The sequence below is a fragment of the Ptychodera flava genome, chromosome 9 (genome assembly GCF_041260155.1).
Source record: "Ptychodera flava strain L36383 chromosome 9, AS_Pfla_20210202, whole genome shotgun sequence".
NCBI classification, from domain to species: Eukaryota; Metazoa; Hemichordata; class Enteropneusta; family Ptychoderidae; genus Ptychodera; species Ptychodera flava.
Genome location: NC_091936.1, coordinates 39,391,616 through 39,412,360, shown reverse-complemented (window position 1 = coordinate 39,412,360; position 20,745 = coordinate 39,391,616). Strand labels below are relative to the sequence as shown.

At 37.0% G+C, this 20,745-nt stretch overlaps 1 protein-coding gene across 1 annotated transcript in view; it reads left to right on the top strand.

The window, feature by feature from the left end:
• The first annotated feature begins 9,330 nt into the window (after positions 1 to 9,330).
• The window catches only part of LOC139141311 (rho GTPase-activating protein 5-like), a 64,466-nt gene continuing 53,051 nt past the window's right edge, over positions 9,331 to 20,745 (top strand). The window contains 1 exon segment of the mRNA XM_070710938.1: positions 9,331 to 9,506. The gene's annotated coding sequence lies outside the window, so the exon portion shown is untranslated.

Genomic DNA, 20,745 nt, shown 5'->3' with positions numbered 1-20,745 from the left:
TGTAAGAAAAAAGGGTGACTTCCCACAACAAAGGTAAAACAAAAGGTAAAACAAAAGGTGAACAATGTATATATATATATATATATATATATATATATATATATATAAATATATATATATATATATATATATATATATATATATATATATATATATATATATATATATATATATATATATATATATATATATATATAATCTTAGAGTTTGGATGGTCTCAGCAAAACAGCCGCTTGGTTCCTACAGTGACAAGTATTCGCCTTATATATATATATATATATATATATATATATATAATATATATATATATATATATATATATATATATATATATATATATATATATATATATATTATTATAATTATAATAATTTTCTGGTATATTTTGAACGTTCGATCATTGTGTTTTGGTGACATGTCAGTTGCAAATTGAAAGTTTCAATTGTAAAGTTTGAATTCAGTATTTTGAATGAATTGTGGATGTATTTCACACTTTCTATGTATAACCAGATGTCCAGAACTGTTGTACATAAATGGATATCGATCACTTATATCAAAGATAGAGCATCAGTAAATCATGAACCTCATTTGGTAATTATACCATAATTAGTCATACTATTTCTTCTCTTGAGAAGCCATAGAGAACTATTTTATAGGTTGTAGCCAAATCTGATGTGCACAATGTCTAGAAGACCTTTTCTTTTAATGTTGAAACCATAAAAGCACAGCTAATAATGACAAAACTGTCTTTTGTTGGGTATCTTATTACTCATAAAACAATCCTTTTACTTGAAAATCTGTGACATAAAGGAAATATTGCATCAATGAGAACGAAAAATATCTTTTCATTTTTCTTTCTAAAATATGTCACTGTATCAACTGTATTTTGAAATATCAGTGCATGTTGCTTTCTTATGCTGAATTGTAATGGCAAAAACAGAAAAGGATCAAGAATTAGTCATGGTATTCATATGAACTGCAGATTGCATAATACTTTGCAAGACAGACTTTCAATTTGCAAACATAAAGATATCTCTGACATATGTCCCTGATATATTAAAGTTCTATGCACAAAGGGCATGCTGAAAAATATTAAACATCTAGATATTTCTGATGTATATCTGATATATTAAGGCTGCGTTCAAAACAAATAGAGAGGGGGGGCTGGAGGAATCGCAATTGAAATCTTATTTTTTTCAGATCCCCCCTCAATACCATCAAAAATTTTCAAGTACCCCCTCAATACCCTCAAAAATTTTCAAGTCCCCCAACAAATCACCATATAGCCGCATATTTATAAGGAATGCACGCAGAGTAAAAATAAACATGTAATGTGTCGTTCTGCACGCAGATGTTCAACACTACCTCTTATCAGCAGGTTGTAGAGCCATATACCTAGGGAAAGTCCTTAAATTGATTCATTTTTAAATGCATCAGTGGACTTTTTGGATTTTTCAGTCTAAGCCGACTTGAGTTTATCCAACTCTGGCCAGGTCAATGGCACCAGCTGAAAAGCACACAAAATGACAATCATGTGAGAGTATGAAAATTGTGTATTCCTAGCCACGTTTAACCAAATTATGAAAAAATGAGCACAGTGATCTACCGAAATTTTTTTTTTTCAAAAGTTCTAGACATATACAACTTAGATGCCACTTATAAATGTTTTACAAAATTGACAATACTGGAAGGTTAATATATTCCATGAAATTAATGTTTTAATCTCAGAAATGTTGGGTGTAATAATGGCAAATTTGATAAAAAATAAATGCTTCCATTTAGTCACACATTTTTCCATTTAAATTGGAGTCTTTACTGTTCAAAGTTTTACTTTTGTGTTATTGGCACAATGAGATGTGAAAATTTCATTCACTGCATGAACTTGAAATGAATGGTTTTATATATTGATTTAAAGTGATTTTTAAGCGATTTTAGAAAAATTGACTTCTCATCGTACCTTTGTATAAGATCAATTATGGTGACCCCATCTTTTTTCTCTAATATTTGATTGTTCTCATATCCGAGAATTCAAAAATCCATGGTAACTGTTAGTCCCCTAGTCTTCTATGTGTTGCTCTCTGGCTGGATCTTGTATACATGTATGTTTCACTGTCCATTGAGTGTCCTATGACTGAAACTCTTCTTAAACTACATCAGAGTCAGAGCTATATGTATCACTGTCACTGCCAGTATGTAGTAGCAGGGCAGTAGTTGTATTAACTTCTTATTTTGACAATATGTTTGTTCAGTTTATACAATTGCGTTCTTGTTCTACTCTCTACAGCATGTTGAGCTGTCCAGTATTCAGCTTTGCCAACACAGCCTACGTGTACCGTGCATTTGTATCATTCAATTATCATCAATATTTAAACAAACGGGCTTTGTTGACAAACTGAATATTGTGTTTTTCAGCATGCTGTAGAGAGACACCAAGAAACTGTGTTTGATACATTTAATAGAAATATTGAAAAATTATCAACAGTTGCAGCTCCTGCCCCATTACAAGGCCAACTTGTGTTATGACAATTTAATGGCATTCATACATTTTTAGATTTTTTCAAGATTAAAGACATAAAATGTGACAAAACGGTTCTAGATTTTAATTATTACTAACATTAGAACCATTGGACAACATCAAAATGTTGGGAGTCAAAATATTTTCAGGTCCCCCCTACAGGCAGAGCAAAGCTTTCAAGTCCCCCCTCGACTACCCCAAAAATTTTCGAATCCTCCCTGAATTCCTCAAGACCCCCCATTTTTTTTTGAACGCGGCCTAAGGGACTGGTCGGTTTCTTCGGCCTGGGGGGGGGGGGGCGGTGGATTATTTTTTGCCGACGCCAAAAAGTGGCTGACCCCCCATTCAAAATTTTGAAAACAGGGTGACCCCCCCCCCCCGCACGTGACAAATGTTATATGAAATAATATAATACTGTAATATATAATATATATATATATATATATATATATATATATATATATATATGATGTAATATATATATATATATATATATATATATATATATATATGTATGTATATATATATATATAATATATATATATATATATATATATGTAATATATATAATATATTATATTATATATATTATATTTTACATACATTTATATTTAACTGTCATTCTGTGTTTTAATGAAATTGTTGGCATGTCAGTTGTAAGATAGGAATTTCAAAGTGTCAATCTTAAAGTTTGAATACAGTACATTTTGAATGAGCTGTGAATGTATTTCACACTTTCTATGCTTAACCAGATGTCCTGAACTGTTGTACAGAAATGGATGTCAATCATTAATATCAAACAGGAAAAAGCAGTAAATCAAAAACTTTGATGGGTGTTAAGACTTGCCAGCCATCCAATTAAATCTCCTGAAGAACCATAGAGAGGCATTTTAGCCAAATCTGATGTGTGCAGAGTCTGAGATGACCTTTTCTTGTAACATTGATATTTGTGCATGTTGCTTTCTCATACTGAATTCTCAAAGAGAGAACAGAAAAGTATCAGGAATTTGTCATGCTTTTCATATGAAATGCAGATTTCATAATAGTACACTTTCACTTAGCAAACATCAAGATATCTCTGGCATATATCTCTGATTTATTAAAGTATGGTGCCCGAAGGGCGCGGAGAAAAATATGAAACATCCTGATATCTCTGATATATATGTCTTGTATATTAAAGTAATGAACAGGAAGGGTGTGCTGAAAAATGTCTGATATATTAAAGTAATGCGGTTGAAGAGCATGCTGAAAAATATTGAACATACATATATCTCTGATATATGTATGCCTGATATGTTAAAGTTGGGCATGCTGAAAAATATGTCTGATTATTAAAGTTACGCGCCCGAAGGGCGCGCCGAAAAATGCAACTGGATGAAATTTGTGGCTGACACGATGCATTTTAGGCAATGATGAGCCTGTGTCTAAATTCAAAAACACACTGACCCCCCCTATTGGGCATTTCAAAAACATGGTGACCCCCCCCCTATCACCAAAGTCAAAAACAGGGTGACCCCCCCCCTATCACCAAAGTAAAAACAGGGTGACCCCCCCCCCCCCCATGAATCCAAACCCCCCCCCGGCCGAAGAAACTGACCAGTCCCTAAAGGGACAAAGTCGGCTATTTTTCATGAATTTTTTTGATACGAGATACACGTAGTATTGAAAGATACCGAATGAATGGGTAACCACGCATTTATTCGACCCCGGTTGTAGACACGATACATGAAACCATGGAGGTAGTAGAGCATCGCGAAAATGAATGATTGGTCATGACCATTAATTCATTTGTGCGATGGGTCGGAGGTACGGAGGCAAGACGTGTAGGATTCTAGGCCAAGATATTCCAGACTACAGAAAGAAAATAGCCACCAGACCAAGACTACAGAAATATAGCGCTGCTCCGCGCGCGCTTTATACCTCAGCGTGACCACAGGTCCAGTAGGCAAATTTGTGATGATTTTTCCTATTATTGTCATAAAAAATAATGATGAATATTAATAAATTATTAATATGAATGTCACAGAATATTAAAACATTTTTACAATGTCGTCTACTTTGTGTAAATGCTGTCTGGAAACTCCATTGTTGTGATAATTATGATTATAAGGGGCCTAATAAATTATGATTATGATTAATAAAGTCATATTTTACACATTGTAATGTGCTTATATGAACAACCCTCTGGAAACCCTTATATAGTTTCACAATCTATGCCAAAATATACAAGTGACACCATTGCCCAGGTTCAGTCTACCGGCGAGAGTTACCGTTGCCCAGGTTCAGTCTACGGCGAGAGTTACTACACAGTGTATATAATGAGAAGGTAGCCAGCTCCACTCGACAGTAAACTGACAATACCCATGAATTACCTCCGTTTTCTTCACTTCTGCATGTTGATTCTCAAAATTTCTCCCGGTGGTGGCAAGTCTATAAATCAGCCATCAAATCTACCCAGTTTTGGTCACTTAGACGGAAAATTTGTGAAGTTTGAGGCTGCGAGAAGGTATATATCGCCAATGAAATGATGCGGCCTCAGCGGAATCGACAGCATCCGGGATCTTTTAGGGCCGTTTGCGAAATTTGAATGTAGCCGCCAAGCGGGGCCGAGGGCGGAGCCATGATTTAACGTTATTAGATATGCTGACATAATTGAACGTACGGCCAATGAACGCTTGTGACCTTTTTTACACATGAAAGTTACACTTACAGACTTACACTGTACGATTACTTCATGGTCTGTCTAAGGATGGAGGTGCCTCAAGTCAACGGTCCAAGCTATGTATGTGTGATTACAAACAGATGACGGGTTGCAGATGCGTTTGTTTATGATAGATACCCGGTTGACATTGTGAAAATATGTCAAGTTCAGCGACTTGGCGAGGAGACCTCAAAACAGCGTACGTACGTACAAACACGCAGTCACCTTCCAATTGAACTTGTGATTTTCAGAGCTTTACAATGACAATACAGGCAGCGTTGACTGTCGTCTATTTTGCTGCCCAACAAAATATTAAAAACGCAGTCACGGACGTGTTTTACAGACAAAGCACAGACAATGTACCTTGAAATCGATATATTTTTATAAAAAGGCGTACGCGTGCTGGCGTTACGAGGACCTGTCACTTTTTTATGAATATGTTAGACAAATATATCCATGTCTTGCAAAAAATACTGAGAAAAAGTGAAATTTTAATAATATTATCAATAGTTTTATTACAGAGCTTCCGTTAACGCAAAATCCTGCATATTTCAAGCATGTTATTACTTTGAAGTACGCAAAGTAAAATGACGTCTGCGAAATCCGATACGCATCCCTTCAATGTGAAGTTTATCCAGGACTTAAAATAAATTGTTTGCTGATAAAAATGTTTATAATTTAGCAATATTTTGTCCTACATCCTGTCAATCACGTTTTCCTTCAAGTCTGTACCAATAAAAATGTAACAAGTTCAATAGAGTTCGTCGTTATTGTGGCAAAAAAATGTTTTTTTCCCGCTGCGCCAATGCATACTTGTAAACCATGAAGATCTCCTAGTCGAATATCAAGTTTAAGTTAATGCTACGCAGACTATAACAATAGTTTTATGCCGGTCTGCAAACTTATTCCAGAATATTGCAAAATTGGCCATAATTGCAGCCGTGATTCCAGTCTCATCTGTCCCGTGTGAGCGCGTGGGTTCAGTACCCAAAACAGGATTACAAAATCGAAACGTAGCTGTCTAAGTGACTATGCCTGATCTAAATGATCTGATGGTGATAACCATGGAAGGCCCGAGACTAAGTGAATTTGACTTCAGAGCAGCGATGATAGGTCAAGCAGCGAAGGCAATAGTGGGAAGTTGTAGTCTAAATAATTAGTAAGAAATGAAAATCGTCGACAGAAAATAGAACAAATTGTGAAACTAATATCAAAGAAAAAACATTGTCACTGATGTTGTTTATTGAACACTTTATTCATTGACTTTTGAACCGGTTTTCGATATCGCGTAGACAGCTGTTATATATAGGTACTTACATGTAGTCATGTTGTACGCATTTTTTGTACATTTTACGCAAATAGAAAAACAATTTGCGAACAGCCTTACGCAGATTTGGAAATCCTAACCGAAGCTCTGCAGTTTTATCACACTCAGAAACTGAAGCGAGGACTTTCTGTCTTCGGGAAAAACAATTGACGCTACACACGGATGCAGCTGGGTCTATGGAAAAAACACTAAAATTTTGAAACGAGAACGGGCAAAAAAATGTTCAGCACGTTTGTAAGCCTGGAAGTGTTAGTCGTGTTCCTTGCTATTCAAGGTATTTGTGGGTACGATGTGCACATGGCGGAGGTTCTTCGGGAATAGGCGGATACCGTGGAAACCTAGCTGTGATATCGCAGCGGCGAACGCGTTCAAATCAAAGGTCACCGCCACGGTCAAATATCACAGCTAGTGGAAACATTTTAATTGCTACGGATTAGTCGCTGATGTGTTTGGCGGAGGAGGGGCAGAGAAGTCGGTCACAGTTGATGACGGTGTGCTCACTGTCGTCGGAATTTCATCTGGACGTTTGTAATGCACATACGTGATGACGGTGTCATCAAATAATATGGATAAGGTGTATATAATGCTGGCAAACACGATCGCAGCAATCTATATTGAACTGCCTACTGCGGTATTTGACGTTTGTTCAGTTGATGCTGTCCCCGTTTCGCTGAAGCTACCACCTCCATTGATCGTATACCCAGTAAGCTACTTTGGAGCAACCTTACAACTGCTATAAAGTTCGAAAAATACATCGTCCAACTAGAGAATGAAACTCATTCCACTTTCTGATGTTGATCAGACACATGTACATTCGGGTCAACTGATGAGAGGTCTAATCAAAGGTCACGAGCGTTCATAGGCCGTACGATCAATTATGTCAGCATATCTAATAACGTTAAATCATGGCTCCGCCCTCGGCCCCGCTTGGCGGCTACATTCAAATTTCGCAAACGGCCCTAAAAGATCCCGGATGCTGTCGATTCCGGTAAGGCTGCATCATTTCATTGGCGATATATACCTTCTCGCAGCCTCAAACTTCACAATTTTCCGTCTAAGTGGCCAAAACTGGGTAGATTTGATGGCTGATTTATAGACTTGCCAACACCGGAGAAATTTTGAGAATCAACATGCAGAAGTGAAGAAAACGGAGGTAATTCATGGGTATGTCAGTTTACTGTCGAGTGGAGCTGGCTACCTTCTCATTATATACACTGTGTAGTAACTCTCGCCGTAGACTGAACCTGGGCAATGGTAACTCTCGCCGCAGACTGAACCTGGGCAATGGTGTCACTTGTATATTTTGGCATAGATTGTGAAACTATATAAGGGTTTCCAGAGGGTTGTTCACATAAGCACATTACAATGTGTAAAATATGACTTTATTAATCATAATCATAATTTATTAATAATCATAATTATCACAACAATGGAGTTTCCAGACAGCATTTACACAAAGTAGACGACATTGTGTGTAAAAAAGTTTAAATATTCTGTAACATTCATATTAATAATTTATTAATATTCATAATTATTTTTTATGATAATAATAGGAAAAAATCATCACAAATTATGCCTACTGTGACCTGTGCCGCAGACTTGGAACCTGGGCAATGGTGTCACTTGTATATTTTGGCATAGATTGTGAAACTATATAAGGGTTTCCAGAGGGTTGTTCACATAAGCACATTACAATGTGTAAAATATGACTTTATTAATCATAATCATAATTTATTAATAATCATAATATCACAACAATGGAGTTTCCAGACAGCATTTACACAAAGTAGACGACATTGTGTGTAAAAAAGTTTTAAATATTCTGTAACATTCATATAATAATTTATTAATATTCATAATTATTTTTATGATATAAAAGGGAAAAAATCATCACAATTTATGCCTACTGGACCTGTGGCGTGACCTCAGCGACTCTTGAGTACACATTATGTGTGTGTACATTACGACCACATTACAGTCCCTCCGTGAGTGTGTGGACTGCCTTACGACGGCCAGCATGATTACATGTAAACGTACGCAGAGCTACGCGATCACATGCGTTTGATGATAAGACCGATGAGATGGGACCGGATGGGGTTTTGATGTACTCAAACCGATATGGAAAACCAATAACCAAACAACAAAAGTTCTCCAAATACTGCCGACAGATCTTGTATGTCAACACACTACACGCTCTTTAGCATCTGGATGCAAAAGATGCGTTCCCCGGAGGTGAAAATTATATGACGTAATGATATCATGCCCCTCGATAATAGACATCCAATTGACGCGACTGTAAATATATAAGAAGATTGATCTAATTGGATAGATAATAATGCACCCTAGCCCCAGACTCACAGCATGTTTCGTCTCGATTTACCACAACATTTTCGGATTGAGAGCTACAAATCTCCGCTACTCGACACTGACATTATTTTGTATCTTTTAATACACAATGAAAGTTAATAGCTACAGAGAAGTTGCGTTTACTGGGTGAATATTTCCTGTTCAGGTAACCAATAGGAGACGTTCTCTCTTATCGCCATTTTACGTTACCGCCATGTTAACCTCTATCAGGGAAACAATTGTTGGATACATATAACACAGTTCAAACAAATCTTTTTTCTGTAGTTAGGTAATAGATGGACATAAGCTTAACGATTTTTACATTTTTGCAAAGGAAAGAGAATCAATTTAATTGTTGATTGAAAAATCGCATATAAGACGGACCATTTAGAAATATAATTTCGAATCGGTTGCTACGAGTTCCGTTCAAACAATCAAGTTTCATCAAGAGGGCACAGTAATGGCCACCCAACGTTCGGATGATACACTTGTTTGGTAAATTTCTGTCGCATTTTATGATTTTTCTCTGATCCAAAATCATCGGACGGTAAAGGTGTTCTATCTAGAAGCTTATCAAGTCGCAGTTTTGCAATTCCACCGCCCATCGAACTCGATCGGTAAGTTTGAATTTAATTTTTAAAACTTAAGACGATCTGTGCTGAGGTACAAATTTCCGGTGTTGCACTGCCTTTGCCTTGCGAATGGTCGACCAATGTTTTCGCTCAGAAATTCAACGGATTCTCGCAGATGTTTCCATGATTGGCAAATTTCACAACTTGTGTATCCTGATCACGCGATGTCATTTTGCCGAACGTGTTGCGTTTTGGAAAATGCTGCCAACGACTTGTTGTGCATAAGGAAGTGATTTCGAAATACGAAATGTTCAAATAGTAATTGGGTGGACCCGAATGCGAATGGATATGCAACCCCGTTCAGATGCTCAACCTTAGGCCACGACGTTTTGGCTGGCATTGTCGATAACTGCAACGTGGTTTAAGTCGCTGGTCGAAACGCCTGTCTTCAAAGGCGTTTGAATTAACGAATTATTTTGGAATTATTGATATATTTATGCTGGGATCTGTGTCGCATATTTACGTGGTGGCATGACCTTGAAATTCTTATGTGAATGCTCAAGTTTAGAATTTAACTTTTATCAAATTTACACCAGGAACACAAAAAATGCTTCATAACCGTTGACTCTTATACCTTCATATCACTACATGTGAAGTGCTGTACACGACAAGCTAGTCTGAAATGACAGTTGATACTAAAATACAGAACTACCATTTCCCATTTTATTTCCATATAATAAGTGATATAACTGATATATAGTAGTGTGTCAAATAGAAAAATTAGGCAACGAATTACAAAATTTGATCAAAACTATTCTTAAATTTCAGTATTGATGTATTCATTTTGTCCATGCATCAAAGCCAACTGTAACAGTTTTGAAGTTATTTTGCTGTTGAGCGTGTATTTCCTTGAGAAGGCAGAACTGTCACGTTTTATAACCACAATAAAGCACATTAGCTTTGGTAGACCTTTGCTCACTAGAAACTTTGCAATATTTTATGCAGTTTTCCTTGATGTGTAAATTATTCATGATGGCAAGACAGCCACTGTAAAGTGCTTCATGTAAACTTTTGTGTATTATTCATTACTTCTGTTTCTTAAACATACAAATATGCCGGTGCATGTTGGGTGTAACTGCAAGTGTGGAAGTAGTCAGTTGTGTGTGCTTTAACTTTTCATACTGTATATACTATAGCATGCATGATACCGCAGGGTACAAGAACCATAGCCCTTATTTTAATTTGTGTCATTTTATTTCACCCGTCGAAAACATAACCTTGTATTACCACAGGCTAGGCTATAACATATCAACAGCAGTCTCACCAATTACAATTGTCACCATACCATAATCTTTCATGGTTTCACTAATCTGTGTACAACTAACTTGTCTTTCACAATTCTATGTTCTCTTCAGCTAGAAAAGACAGAGTGACCAATTTACATAACGGTGCTAATGTACATATTACTTTGTTGATAAAATGCATTCTTTGGTATGGCCATTATCAATAAATTGATTGCTTGAGAAACAGGGTTTGCCCATCCCTCAAAATTTCCTTGTAGAGAACCCCACAATTACAGAACAAATCAATGCAAAATGTTCAGGACACTTCCTTAAATCTCTACTTTCAACCTCTCCATTGCAGGGCTTCACAAAAGTCTAAAATGTTTCGTCATGCCCAACTCAGTGCTGTTTTTTGAGCAATGTGTCGTAGGGACCAGTTTGAATCCTAATAACTCAGATAACGGTTTTATGTGCAAGTAATGGAACTTCACAAGAATTCCATAAGATACACAGAATGCCTTGTGTCTCTGTTTGTACTTTACATACCTGAGCAAATACAAGTACAGTCGGTGATGTCACGGGCTAAGTGTATTGAATTATGCTGAATTCAGGCTGATGTATTGAAAAATGTGAACTTATTACCTCTGAAAGATGTCTAGACCACCAGGTTGACACATTGCCCCTAGTGTAAAGGCATTTCAAAAGTCAACGGATCGCCAATAGAATTTTGTGCTTGATCCAAACCATAGCCATACATGTATACATATAAATGTTTCAGAATTATCAGGAATGATTTTTGCTTAAATTGTAAGGAATTTTAAATTATGTGTGCATGGGCCATTTTTTACATCAGTATATACTCAACATAAGTAGTGCCAGGCAAAAATTGCATGCTTCTCCTCTTGTAATCTCTGTGCATAACTGGACCTGCCCAAAGACATTAGCATCAGATAATTTGATTTATTGATATTATTGTTGTCATTATTGTTGCTGTTATTATTATTGTTATGATATATTGTTGTTGTTGTTGTTGATAATTATCATTGCAGTTGTTTTGTTCACGGTGATCTCGTTGTTCTAGTTTTTTTTTTTTTTTTTGCCATAATTGGTAGTGAAGTTTGACATATTTGTTCTGCATTAGACCATACAACTGTGGTATCTGTATAGTGATGTCAAATCATGGTTCTTGCTTGACACAGTCAAGTAGTCTGTGTGCTGTTATTCACAATTTTGCAGAACAGCACTTCAAATGTTGCCAAATTGTCACTTCGGTAGGCAGCACATGTTTACACAGGATCCCTAACTATAAACTAATGTATGTGGAAGTATTGTCCAAAACCTTCATAAACCTGTTACTCATTACATGCAACAGGTTGTACCTTTAGCGTCCACAGTACCACATATCTATGACAAGTACAGTCTCTTTTCAATGAATAATACATGCACTAAGTGGTTGGACATCACAGAATTGTACATAAATAATTGTATTTTCACTATAAAAGGAAACCAAGCAGAGCAGTCTTCCCTGAAACATCTGCCGGAAGTTCCCAAAATATCATGAGTACGAGACAAAACTGCCCAAAGAAAAGAAATTCAGTTGATTGGTACATGAGAGACAATGTCCACAAAAACTGAATTTGTCACTGGTCCATGAGTAGAACATGTGATCAATCATGTTTGTAGGATTCAGAGTTAATTTTTGCCAAGAAGTGACCACACTTAGATGAACAGTGTACATGTACATGTAATGATTTGGATTGTCTTCAGTTCAGAGACGTGTATATATGTACATATGGTCTCAGTGTAGCCGTACTATGAACCTAGCTTTCAGAAGGCCAGAAGTAAACAATGTTTGCTTGCTATTTTGACAGACTTTTGGATCCATTATTGTATTTGACATTGGAAATATCGATGGGGAAATATTTCAGTGTGTAGGTCATTGGTTATTTTGAATACCTCCCATGATCAACTCCACTGTGAGTTGATTTACACAATTGCATTGTCAAACATGTCCTTGTCAGCAAGGCAGTTGATGGCCAATTTGCCCCGACAAAGATTCGTGAAATTCAGTGAAAATATGCAAAAACAGACAGTGATAACAAGTTATGCATTTGAAGAATATGGATTTATTCAGTAAATGGCGTTCACTCTCCATGCTTCCTGTAATGTACCTGGATGGTTGTGGCACATGTGGGTCATCTCACAATAGGGATACCTTGTCTCATGGTTCTTGTGGAATTGTGTTAATGGGCTGAGGTGAGCTGTAACCAATTGAAACTCATGGTGTAAGGTGCAGGTGTTTAGCACTTCCCTGTAACTTCCCCATATGACAAGGTCGTCAGTCAGCCAAATTTACTAAATTAGGAGATTGAGAGTCAAACATGCCATGTACGTGCAGAAATATTTCTAGTAATTACCAGCTACCTTTCCATATTTAGCAGCTTCTAAGCCTCTACTTGCTCAGTCACGTGTACATGTATACATGTTTGGTTATACCTTACAGACTCTTCTGCGTCCAAATCGTCGCAATGTCTGATGCTCCTAGTCTCCATTTTGCTTCAGTGACAATTAAATATAACACACAGTGTACAGTTAGTGTCGTCCTTCAGAATCTGATTTCATAGCACTTGAGAAACAACTTCCAATTTGAGAAAATTAGAAAGGAGATTTGCTTTTTTCCAGCAGAACAGAATTGTGAAACGACCAGATTCAGTAGATAGGCAGTCTCGTTGAACTTGTTGAAAATGACTTCAAGATATTTATAGGCTGTCCCATGGTTTAGATTAACAACTTTTCTGTTGTCTACAGCAAAAATAGGAAATTAGATGGTCTAGGTAAACTACCGTATTGTCAGATGAAAAAAATGATGCTGTTAAATACCTGAACTGTTATTTCCTATTGTAATCACAGATTGGAATTGTAGTTCCCTCAGAATTTCAAAAATTATTTTGTAATTGACTTCGAAATATGTAAAGCCAATCCTAGGAAGAGGGTAGCTGTCTTTCATGGCTGAGTCTTTGTGAACCAGAGAGAAAGCAGAATTTAGAGTTGATGCAATCTGTACAGTACATACATTCTCATATCCTACAAAAGCATGCATATATTGAACACTCGCCTGATAACCTTCTACTCAGGTCATGGACAGTTTCCTAACATGCAGGCTGATTCGAGGTCACATACGTTTATGCCTGACTATGCCATGTAGGGCAGTCTGCTGTTAACCGCCTTTGTGATAAATTTTGTTCTCTCCTTTTCACCAAATGAAGTGTCATTTTAAAAGCACTTCTTGTTCCTGCTTGAGAGTCTTTTGTTAAATTTTTGCAATGGTTTTAGCATGCAGTAGTTGTACATGTACATACTGGTATTTCATCACGTTGTGTCTGTGTCTGGGAATCATAGATAGCACAGGCATTTGCCATGCCAACGAATTTTATGAGTTGTTTTACCAACAGTCCAACCAGACTGAAGTCCAATTTTTCGCCTGGCAGCAACATCTCTTCAAGTAGTCAGTGAGATTTCGCGGCAAGATTTGCATTCTGTGTAAGCTCTTCACCGTTGACTGTTAGTGCACACTTCTCATCATAGTCCGTGAATGTATCTGCATACGTCAAGGGAATATGTCCGATGATCATGTATACCTGTGTGACTCGGCCAGAGACATGTACATATGTGGAAATTCTCTGCTTTATTTTCAGAAGCTACGGCAATTACTACATGATTTCTGCATACACATACACGTAGATGTTGCTGAGGAAGTAATCCGCAAAAAACTACAGTTTTCAATGGGGTGTGTTGTCAGTTGATAAAATCTCACCCTTCTGTTTATTTTTATGAAATTTCAAAACGTAGTAGGATCGCTGCATATTGTATACGTATAAAATTGAGAGAGAAAAAAACTGTTGTATAATAGGAAACAATTTACAGTTACTAACTGCCATATATAAATTTTGATAGCAAAGTGCGTAGCAGGAAGTAGACCTGAATCGCTTTCAACACGTCAGCCTGTCGTAGATAAAATGTACTTCAAAATGTACATTAATTTTTCACAAGTACGCTTTTACAGACGGAGAAGGGAAGAGTTGCAGAATGAAAATTTTGAAAGTTCAGTAAATTGAGATGCTGACAAGAATGCCAAGATATTTAGAATTTCTCCAAAATACCACAATCACTGAGTTCAATCGTTTGGTTCCTCCCATAGCAAACACATATGACAGGACAGGCCTCTGTTGACTCAGGCTGTCATAACTTTTAGGGGTCGACAGGTTGGTTCTTATAGAGAAGTTGCAACGTGGAGAGAATTTTGACTTGTGTGTCAAGTGAAGTGTACCATGGGTCCTCTTCAAACAGGCCAGGCAGAGAGGGCTATTACTGAGCCATAGCCTAATTACAATCAGTGGTTGAGTTTCCCCCATTGTAGTTGGGTTTCACCTAATCCAATCAATAGTTTATAATACTGTTAGCCATATTGACAGTTAAGTTTCCTAATATTGATCGTGACTTCCCCGCAAAAGGTTAGGCTTTTATTTCTATATAAAGACCTTTTAACGCTCACACAAGCCTCGTTGCTTGTAAATCCATCATTACAAGGCAGTTCAGGTGATGAAAGGTGTATCTTTATCACATTTATAAACTCTTTCACTTCTTTCAGAATTACAGCTAGATTATCAGAACTAAGTTATAAGTAATTATTGCAGCAAAGACACCATAAGAGTACATTATTCTAGTTTTCTGTCTTCTTGTGATGGCATGAGTAAAGATTAGTGGACACAGAAATTGTTTCACGTTCGTCCTTGGTGACCTGGCATGTCACTAGGGGTAGGGATAGGGTAATAGCCAAAGCCCTTTCCCCTCCCCCACCTCTCAGGAAACCTGTTTTAGCTGGTATCCATATTTTTGTGTCCATTTATCTTGACAGGGTTAGGTGATTTAATGGTTGATATCGAATGTGAGGGAAGAACAAGAAGATTGTTTATGTAGTGTACTGTCAGAGTTGTTTGTGATGCAGATAGATAGCTGTAAGTGGATAGAATGCCCGTCTGTCTATCCTTTACATGTAATTCCAATTTCAACGCCAACTTTTCCTGTTTTGCATCCCAAGCCATTGAAAATGCCCTACAAGAATGTATGCTCCAAATGGACAAAAAATTCCTCTCAAGTTTATGAAAAAACATGCTAATAGAATTAGATAATAGCTGCTCTTTTGTGATGGACCTGTAATGCAAAGATGGTATGCTGGCTTTTGTCAAAAAATTACTTGTATAAATGCCGACAATGATAATGCATGTATGTTGAAGAAGTAAATGTCAGTTACATGCACTAGTCATTTTCTTCATCAACTTGTACAGATTAAAGTTGTATGGATCAAGCTTTTGAAACTGGCCTAAAACGTTGTTACATATAAATAACAAGGTCAAGTGTCTGTAGCTGAGATAGGAAAATTGACAAATATTCACTGCTTTACCTCCTTATCCCTTCTTTTGAGGAGACTTGACACTGTTGTATTGACTTTTATCAAACTTTTTAAATGAGGTGGATTTCCTGCTGATATCTGGGTGAACCATGATGTTGGTGGGTGATAATTGGCACGGTGTCATTTTGTGAATTAGGATTGTGGCAAAGAAGAGGCATTGTCCCCCGTGAATACTGTGACTCCCAGTCGTTACTGTGTGCTAGATGCAAAGCAGTGTACAGCAGTTACGCATCAAATCAGCTGTAATCACTCTATTTATATCGACCTAATCAAATTTGAGTAATGTACAGGCTAGGCACTGGTGCCATATGGTATGTTCACTTCAGTACACAGGCACAATCTGTGTACGTGCAAGTGCAAAGAACATTTCCATAGAGTCCCATGCCCAAGGGTTACACTGGGGGCTGAACCTATCAGAAAGAAGTTTATACTGATGATAATACAAAATGAATGAAAATGTGTGTGACATTGAAGTCATACTGTCAGTGATAGCATTATGCAAATCCTCTAAATGTCTAGAGAAGAGATTTTTTTCTGTAGGGAAATCAGGCATATGTTTACAGGAAGGTAGCAGTGAAATTTTGAGGAAGTGAGTTCTTTGAAGATATGAAAATGTGACAGCAGTGAGTACAGAACATGATATACACATTTGTGGACCCATTGCTACAGCCTTGTACTGTGTTTCATTGGAGTGGGTTAGTGCTAGTACAGTGTTGTGACACACTACCTTTGCTGTGTTTTGCCAAGACAGTTATTTCTTATAATATGACATCATAGATCATGTAGCTGGTAATATATACATGTATGTAAGATTTGCTTCTTTTCGGGGAAATTGTTTAATATCATCAGTGGTATGCAAAATAACTATATTTTAGCATGTGAAAATGGAAGGCAGAATAATTTTAAGGATTGATTTCTTGAAAGTTGATGAAATTTAAATTTGATCATATGAGATGTGTGTTTTTGCATGTATTTGCATGGTCAGTTTTGTACACCGTCACCTATAAATGTTGTTCCATCAGTATATGTATGTAATATAGAGGAACCACCAACATTACTGCAAAGTCCATTTTATCAAAAAGTTGATGTGTTCATATTTACGTTAAGGGTACTATGTAGACTGAACAAACACACATGTTTTTTGTGTGTCTGTACTCAGTTATCTGTGTGGGCATAGTACATTTACTATAACTTAGTATCATACATATAGCTACATCATTTAGGTTCAAACTCTGCAAATAGTAGATTTTGCCACACTGCCCTAGCATGGTCAGGGTTACCGGTATCGTTTACTGCTCCTGTACACAGTCTTATAAAAATCTGACAGTGGTATGACTGGGCTGTGGAAGTTGAAATGAGACTGCAGTAAGAGATACTGTCAGGTCCAGGAGGTTCAAAGTTCACAAAGTGTACCTCAAAAAACAAGATGGTGGAAGTCGAATAGTGAACCATGAACTTAAAATTCAAGTACTTCTCCATTTTTTCAGGTACAGTTACACCTCATACATTATCTGTGTAAATCTATAACAGTTGCAACTGTTCAAAATGTTCATGTCTTGATTATCAAAATAAAAAGACAGAATGGTACCTGTTACAAGGGAAATTTAAGGGAAATAGTCTTCGGAACTGCGCCTGTGCGAGTTTCTTATTTACAAACAATGTATTTTGTGCACGATATCTAGATGCACCTCATCATCATAGCTGCAACATTTAAATTATACGATTTAGATTATGGCAGACATGTTTTAACTTTCATCAATCACCATCTTCTGTTGTATACAGTGTTTACATTGGTTGTATGGGTCCCATACGTAGTTCCGACGACTGTATCCCTTTAATTACAAGATCCTCAGCTAGCCTTGAACAAACCTGTGATGTTTCAGGATATGCCTCTACCAAGACCAAACATAATGTTTGTCTGTCTATTGACTTAGCCAAGTGCTCAACTTTGGAGAACTTTATCAGTTGTCTGTAAAAATCTTCCTGTGTACATGTACTCATCTTCACCAAACAAGTTGAATAAAACCCGGAAACCCAAAATTATAAACATATCCTAGCACACACTGCCTGTTTGCTTGATAAAACATGAAATGATACTTGCAGTACATGCAAGGTCAGGTGTAATATTGTATTTATTGTTCATCATGCCATCATACACAGTGTCTATTTTCTTTTAGTGACAACACCTCCACACACTTCTCAGTATGCCTATGTACACATCCACACAAGTTTTGTGGAAAGATCTTATCAAAATGAAGCCCTTAACTGAGAGAGAATGGCTTTGAAACAAGTGTGAAACAATCATGGAACTTGTGATGGAACAGATGTAGTCACAGAGTGAAAATCAGAATAGAGAACATCAAACAGTTATCAACACTTCATTAGAGTAATTGAGTTGTAAAAAAGGCACCTGCATTATAATAACATGTATAAATAACAAGGTTGGGACATTGACAAGGTTTGAAGTAAAGCCATGTTTAACACACAAAACTTAGCAAACAAAAAGGGAAACTTTCCATAGATTCCCTTGCCTTTGGGAATTTCTTTCATTTGGCATTGCAGATCCAAGGATTTCTGGTAGCTCTATTGTTTTGTATTATTGAAAAAAGTAGTGCCAAAATTTAAACAATGGACTTATGACATTGACTAAGTTGACTGCAGTAATGACTGTATAGCGATATTTTGACTGAACTTCATTCTGGGAGGACAATGAACCTACTTGCAAATTACACATCTGCTTTGATCCATAACTGTCAAGAAATTTTTTCAAAAGTTGCTATATCACTCCTACAATCTGTTTATTCCCTCAGTGGTCTTGTTATCAAATTATCAAATTTTGGTTTCTCAACCCTTTCTTTGTCAAATTTTGGTATGGCTCAGTTATTTGTACAGCAAGGTTGGACCTGTTCACTGGGAATGGGGGGTGAAAGCATCCAATATGACTATCAGTAAGTGCTGTTACTTTGGTTTCAACCAATTTTTAAATGAAATACAGCTAGTTTTAAGCACTACACTAGGCATATACCGTCTCATTTAGTCTAGTCTCAGCTCTTCACATCCAACTTAGGTTGTATTTACATGAATCAGTGAATGACTTTGCTGCCGTGCATCTCAATTCTAACTAGTCTTTCACTATTTACATGGTGAATTGGTTGGCCTGCATTGACCGTGACTGGGCAGCGTCAGGTAAATGACCTCAGGGCTGTAAGCTGTGCAGGTAGACAACCTGACCGCCTGATAGTACATGTACATGTAGTTGACATATTCCAAACCCTGTAATAAAAGGCGATTTGCATGCAGTTATTTCAAGGTCGTTCATGTATATGTATTTATCAAGAGAAAGCTTGTATTGATGATCAAAATTAAACATGCAACACACCAGAGAGCAATCAAAAAATCAGAAACGTAAGGCTATTATGACTTCCTAGTAATTGAGTGGATAAAATAAGTGTTACATGATCTGGGGATGTGTTGAATGGTAGAATGTACACAGTGCAATGTCAATAACCTGTAATGGAAATTATCCTGTGTTAGCTTGTTATTGTGCAGAGTACATCTCTCTCGAGTCGTACATGGAATCGTTTGACTCTCTAATTCACTTGTCAAGGACACGCTGGCAGCCCCAGCTGACAAGACCTGCTTGCTTTAGAAGTACACAAGGTCATTCACTCCTCCTGGCCCTTTTCTGACAAAAAAGCTGACAGTGTATATGACTGACTTTGAGCTGTATCAGTCGTAATGACTTTACATGTAACCAGTGGTGAGCCTGTGGCAACCAACTATATTCACTGTACTTGTCTGTCATGCATGTGTTGAATTCTGCTGCCGTGATTGAGATGTTGTGATTCCCCGACAGGGTAGACCAGCTGCTTTCCTTTGATAACTAACAGACCCTACCACACTTATGGAACAAGCTGCAGAACCATCAGGTATTCTGAGTTTCCTTGATGTCGCTTAGTCTCAAAGTGGATTCTGTTTTGGGGAAAGGGGGGGGGGGGGGTCGTACCAAATAGTGTCGCTTACCGTGAACAGTGATCTTGAAGGGATAATATTTTTAATGTGACATACGGTATGTACATGTATTTTTGTGTGATTTATGTAACTACATTCACACTTTGCATGCATTTGTTTGTTAAATTAAAACCCTTTGAAATAGTTTGAGGATTCAGGAATATTCAAGTGATGCTGATACCAGGCTACTCTTACTTCCACAGATGTTAGTGGTGCATATCTGTGCAAGATCTATTCTTTCTTCAATACAGTAGTTTTGTACAGTACATGTACATGTACACGTATGTTTGGATATGGTCGATGGAGCAGTTTGGTTTAGTTTAGTAAATTAGTGAGTGCAAAACAGAAGACTGATGTTTTCATGCATGAAAGGTGTTAGGTACTAAAGGCATCTCTTGTCCCAACGTAGGTTAGAAAATTCAAGTAGTGACAGTGAAGAGATTTGTATCTGAGAGGGCAAGAGATGTCAGGAACAGTATTGTGACCTTTCCTAAATTGCAAACTAAGCAGCGACCTCGAG